Raw genomic sequence first — 6,610 nt, forward strand, 5'->3', positions numbered from 1 at the left:
TAAAAATGCATGTGGACTGTCATTTTATTTCATAATATATCTGTTTCTATAAGCATACAATTTTATTTTCAAAAAGTAAGCAGATACCTCTGGCAAGATGTATTATGGTGTTTTACTTTAGTGTCTTCTTGCATATTCCCTTCTTATCCCACTTGCATTGTCCACAGTTTGAAGGAAACCCAGTTGGAGTAGCATTCAGGAGTCTTGCAAAGTTAAAGCTGTTAGAATTTGATTATGATTCAAAAGTCCTTATCTGATAAGAGCCTTGAGTCCACCGTTGTCATCTGAGTATGACCTATATTTTCATTGGGAAGCAAACAAAGTTTTCTCTGAAAATTATCCATGCCATTTAGACAACATGAGTTATAAAAACTGACTTGAAGTTTGAAACATTTATCTGCAATATTTTGATCTGTTTCTATGTGGTGTTGGAAGTACAACATACCTGTCTTATATCCTCTTTCACACTCCAAAAGAATAAAAGTTCTCAACTAAAAAGAGTTTATTTGATTTCTGAGTTTTGAGGAAGATGTCTAGCTGTGTTTATTGTTTCTAAAAATTTCAGCAAGCCAAAGAAAATAATTTTTTGTTATAAAAGCCACAGGAGAAAAGTTAATAAATAGGAAAAATGGGAGCAAGTTTAGGCCATTTCTATGAAGATAGCTAGGCAATTCAAAGTCACAAGGCAGGGCATCAAAGAATCAATACCTAGGAAGGCCTCCCTCACTCCCTCCACTAAATCAAGTCTAATACAATTAAAATAAATCATATCTCTAGTCCAAGAGGCTTATAATATTTTATTTCAAATTGACTGGGATTGGGATTATTGTCTTTTTCATATGTCAACCACCTCAATTTCCTTTGTCTTTTTCTTTCTCAAATCTGTTATACACAAACACAGCCTTCCCTAAGTATGAGATAAAATGTCCTTTTCATATTTTTCTGCCACTGATTTGATTCATAAGACGATATATAACAAAATCTGAATTAAGCACAAATATACACACATTATATACAACCCCCCCTCATCCACAACTTTGTGTTGGTAAATTTGTTGCAAAATTCCATCCTAGAAGAGTAGACAGACTTTGTAGAAAACCAATGTTATTTAGTTTTAAAAAATGTTGTGCTCAAGAAAATGATCTGTAAATGTAATCTACTATTTTATATTAATTTGTCAGTTGGACAACTAAAATTGCAACAGATAAGGAACTCTAGGGCCCTTAACTCTGTTAAGAGGGAAATTTCTAGAGGAAGGAATATGTGTACTTGAAAGTGATAGTTAAGAGGGTAAAAAAGAGTGCTCCAAACAAAGAGAACAATATATGCAAATAGTGAGAATGACACTATTTGTTAACATTACAAGAGATTGGAAGAGAGAAAGTAGAGGAAGATAGGTACAACATGAAGGTAGAACAGAAACTAGAGGTTGCATGATGTAGGGTCCTGAGAGCCATGGTAAGAATTCTAGCCTGTATCTTAAGAGCAATATGTATCCTTAAAGGGTATTAAGCATGGGAGGAATTTGACGAGAAGTATACTTTAACAAATCACCTTCCAATATTTTATGGAGAAAGTATTAAAGAAAAGCTTAGAGAAGGATGGGGAGAGCAGTTTGTAGGCTATTGAGAACCCCATGATAGCAGTAAGGACAGCAGGGAATATTGTGTTCCATGATATGAAAAATGAAAGTTCTAAGAAATATTTAAGGAATGCAATTGACAGGACTTGATGATGCTTTAGATATGAAAGGGGAGGGGGAATGCTGTGTCCAAGATGACTGTTAAATTCTTTGCTTATGAAAATAAATGGATTGTAGTGCTATTCATAGAGATCAGGAAAGCTGAGGGAAAATACATAACTGAGGGAGAATATCATGATTTTTTGTTTGTTTGATTCCTGTATTTGAGTGCTTTGAGATTGCCAGGAAGGTATATCAAAGGGTCCTGTGAAAGTGCATGCTATCTCTGAATAGGTAATCATAATTGAAGTCATAAAAGTGAAAGAAAACAAGAGATTAGAAGAGATACTAACATTAAGCTTGACCAACTCCTTTATTTAATGGCCCATAGTGATGAGCTTGACAAAGATACAGTGAAGAAGAAAATCAAAAGTCATTGTAAGAAATTCAGGTGGTGAGACCATCTCAATGCAAGTTGGAAAGTAGAGATAGATGTTACTGAGTAGCAGGCTAATAAGAGAATTAAAAACATTCTTTGGATTTAGAGACAGTACTGCTGATCTTCTATAAGCTGAGGTGCCTGATGCCAAATCAGAGTTTGAGGAGTAAGAGATAGTAAATGAATGAAGCAATTAAACACATCTCTTTTGAGAAAATTGTATTAGAATATCCTTTTTGCTTTCACATTTTGGTGAAATGATGCCCAAGTTCACAGTAATACTAGAAACATGAGTGTTAATATAGATTCACACTTCTAATTTATCACTCTACTCCACTTTTCTTTGAAATCTGCAGTTTTGTCCTTAAAGAGTGATAGCAACCAGCATCATAGACTAGAAGGAATGTAAGCCATGAATTTGAACCTTAAATCTATCACTGACTAGCTATAAACCTTGAGTAAGCTACTTAAACTCTCCAAGCCCTTATTACCTCAATATGAAACATTACTAATTAAATCTGTCTCATAGAACAACTGCTTAGGAATTAGATTACACATATAAAGTGGCAAATAAAATGCCTAGCACACAAGAAATGATTAAATGACAACCAATTAAAATACTAAAAACAGACACCCTGCCAGAGTCCTGCTCCGGCCAGGTCCAGGGGTTCCTGAAGGATGGATGGTGTTGGAGAGGTGGGGGTGAGAGGGAGAGTGAGCCATGAGAATCTTTCTGACCACCAGGCAGGCATCTCTGCTATGACTGGAGCTCAACTTTATTTTATAATTAAGTGTTTGGGGGATGGCACAGAAGTAGCATTTGCCTTAAACAATGATTTCTGATGACAAATTTCTTTGATATGTAAGAATTTCCCAGAACACAGATTTGTAGAAGACTCTTGCATAACCTTTATCAATAGTGATTGAGGTAGGTGATTTAGATGCTTATCCTATGGGGAAGGAAGGTATCTTTAGCATATAAGACAATGTTTTTAGCATAAAAAAGGCAAAGTTAGTTCTTTGTGAGCAGGGGTCAATAGCCTGTTTGCTTAAGGGGAAGTATTAAGAAAAACAGAATTTTCAGGAAACACAAATGTTTGCTCCCATAATCACAAAAGAAGTTCCTACAATAGGTTCCTTCACAAGATGCAATCAGCATATCAAGGCCAGAGTAAGAGACTCCAAATACCAATCAACAAGGTGCTTTGAGGGTTGGTGCTCAAGCAGAAACAATTGGGTGGGAGTGGATATTGGTCGCCATCTTACAGTTGGGCAAATTATCATTTATTGTACTCCCATGTCTCAATTTCTTTCAGTAGTTAACTGTATGGTGAAAACAGTTCACAAAATTAGATGTGTAAAATATAACTTTGTAACCACAATTACTGTGACATTCTATGAATGCCAAAAATGCTCAACTCTATCAATACATGGTAAATAAATTACTTCTGTTTTAAAATCAGTCTCTTAGAATTCCACCTCCCATTCCTATGATCATCAGGCACATTCAAATATACACAGATGTAGTTCTCTTTGATTTCTCTGAGTAATTCTAATCCTAGGGTGACATTATATGATTCCAGCATTAGAAGGGAGACATCCAGTCCTCATGCGACTTTCTGGCTATCTGGTCTGCATCAAAATGTAATTCACCTCCATGTGGCCCACACTATTTTCATGTCCTTTACTGACCCAGTTCATGGGCTCATACCAGATTTTAATGGTCAGAATTTTACAATCTGCCTCCTCTTTGTTCCAACTATAGTTCTTTTTCTGGCAACTTGCCATTCACAATAATGCTCAATCTTTTGTGGGGGTTGGGTACTCAGGAACATTGGTTATCTTCCTACATTACTCTAGAAGTTTGTGACTGTATAGTTGACCTCATACTCACCTAAGAATATCCTGGGTGCCATTTTGGACAATGGGCTTTCCCATAAGGCTTATTACTTTTTATATTATACTGTGGGAGCCAAGCAATTAGTTTTCTCATATCTAGGGATTTACTTCATCTCCTCTAGTCTTTGGGCTTAGTCCAAAAAACAGGGGATGGGCACTTCCCAAAGAACCATTGTTTCTAAGGTCTAGTCACATTCCTTTGAGATCTCTCTTCCCATATGCTAATCAGCGTAAACCTCAGTTTCCTACTCTAAAATACCAACTCTTGGCTCAAATTCCAAAAGGCTCTGGCTCTTCGTATTTGAATGAAATCTTCTGGCAGTGAAAGGAAAATAAACTTTTTTGTCCCTAGCATGAGTTTCTTGCAATCAAAAGTTCATAGGTTTACAGATCTTCAAGGTGAAGAATTGGACTCCTTGGTTTTTTTTCCTTTTTGTTTTACTCTTATCTTGTCTGTTCTGAATATACACTTTGTAGAAACTCCTCTCTGTTGCTTCAGAGACTGAGTTCATTAGAAAGGAGTGGAAAAATATAATTTCAATGTCAGAACTTTGCCCAGTGCACTTGTCACTACTGAAGAATTTTAGCAAATGAGAGCATGAGTGTTTAATACCCCACTCTCCTCTGTGGTTCTGTCCACATATTTTCCTATTCAAGTCTTTCCCTCTAAGTTTGTATGTCAGAGTATCAAATTCAAACTATCCTAAGCTCATGCCCCTTCCCTAAAGTGTTTCCAATCAAATATATCCTCCTCTTCACTAGAAATTATTAGGGCATTATATCTGTACCAGTGTCACAAAATAGAAAGTTCTTTTATATTGGACTTTTTTGGATGGGTGGTGGTGGTATATATTTTCTTCTCTTAATAATATTTTAAAGTCCTTAAATGTCTTTACTGTGCCTGCGTCTTATACTACTTGTGGTTAATAGAGTGTCTTGCTTTAGTAATTATATGTACATATATATTTAATAATTATGATTATATCTGAATGAGATACTCCATCAGTTTACTTTACAAATGGATCAAATCATTTAGCTTTTTCCAGAGCCTATTAGAATATATAACCTATATTTCATTAGAATACATAATTCTGTATTCGTTTTCTGGGGCCGTTACACCTAAGTATCACAAGCAGGATGGCTTAAAAGAACAGAGGTTTATTTTCTCATGGTTTATGGAAACAAGAATTTCAAAATCAAAGAGTCAGTAGGGCCATGCTTCCTCTGAAACATGTAAGGGAGAAATACTGCCTTTTTCCTAGCTTCTTGTGGTTGCCATCAATCCTTAGACCTGTTGGGTTTGCAACTGCGTTACTCCAATCTCTGCCTCTATTATCATATGACTTTTTCCCAGTCTTTCCTATCTTCACATGGGCCATTCTCCTCTCAGTGTGTATCTCTTTCCAAGTTTTTCTCTTCTTATAAAGACAACAGTTATGCTGAATCAGAGACTGCCCTACTGACCTCATCTTAACTTGACTATATCTGCAAATACCCTATTTCCAAATAAGGCCACACTCCACAAGTAAGATGGGTTTGGACTTCAATATATCTTTTTGCAGTGAGGACATAAATCAACTTACAACATCAGTTAAAAATGCTTGGTCCATCGTAGCTATTAAAAATATATTTGAAAAAGGGAAGAAATTGGTACACATGAAGTATTTTCATAATTTAACAGCACCTAATTTATACATGCCAGCTAATCAACATGTGTGAATCTTGCATTTAGCCAAATGCTCCATTTGAATTTAAATAAGTCTCCCCCTATATTATTGCCTAGTTCTTTTTCTTCCTGCAACAGTCCTTCATTTTTATTTTAAAGCTTTTGATCTGAAGCTAACTGCTATTGTGACTTTCCTGTTAAAGGTCCAAGTCAAATCCATTTAATCAGTAATAGAATTGGGGCCATTAATCTATTTCATTACAAATCACAGGGAAAAACCAAACCCAAAAGAAATAAAAAACGATGTTGTACAATACATTCACTTGCTTCTCTTAACCTAAGCCCTTGGGTCAGCTGTTCAATTTCATTGCAAATGAATTTAAGATAATTCCTATTTATCAACCTTACAATATGTCTAGATAGTTGAAGCATCTCTATGAAATATGTGACTATACTGACTTAAAAATATTAAAAACCTAGCAGTGAAAACTGAAACAGCATTGCACCACATAAATGGTGTGTGTGGTTATTGATAATGATATAAAAATTCAAGTGTGAGTCATTAATATTGCAGACCAAATGATATATGATTTGTTATCTCAATCAGAATTGCTTTCAACAAAAGAGTGAATGATTAAAATATTGTCACATTCCCACTACAAAATACTAAAGTCCCACAATATTAAATTCTATCCAATGGTTCCACTTATATTTGGTATTACTTTTAAGATGCCATTCAAAATGCTTTATAGCTACTGCAAGATATCCATAATGGCATTTACAACATAGCAGTGCATGAAAAAGCAGCACAAGGATAATGTTTGATATAAGTAATTTTGAAAGCATTTTCATCTGCAAGCGTAATATAAGCCTTAAAAAATTCACAAATAAATTGTCTTAGATTTTCACATTAATGCTATACCTT

This window comes from Hyaena hyaena, unplaced genomic scaffold (genome assembly GCF_003009895.1).
Source record: "Hyaena hyaena isolate Hyena2069 unplaced genomic scaffold, ASM300989v1 scaffold_1400, whole genome shotgun sequence".
Taxonomy (NCBI): Eukaryota; Metazoa; Chordata; class Mammalia; order Carnivora; family Hyaenidae; genus Hyaena; species Hyaena hyaena.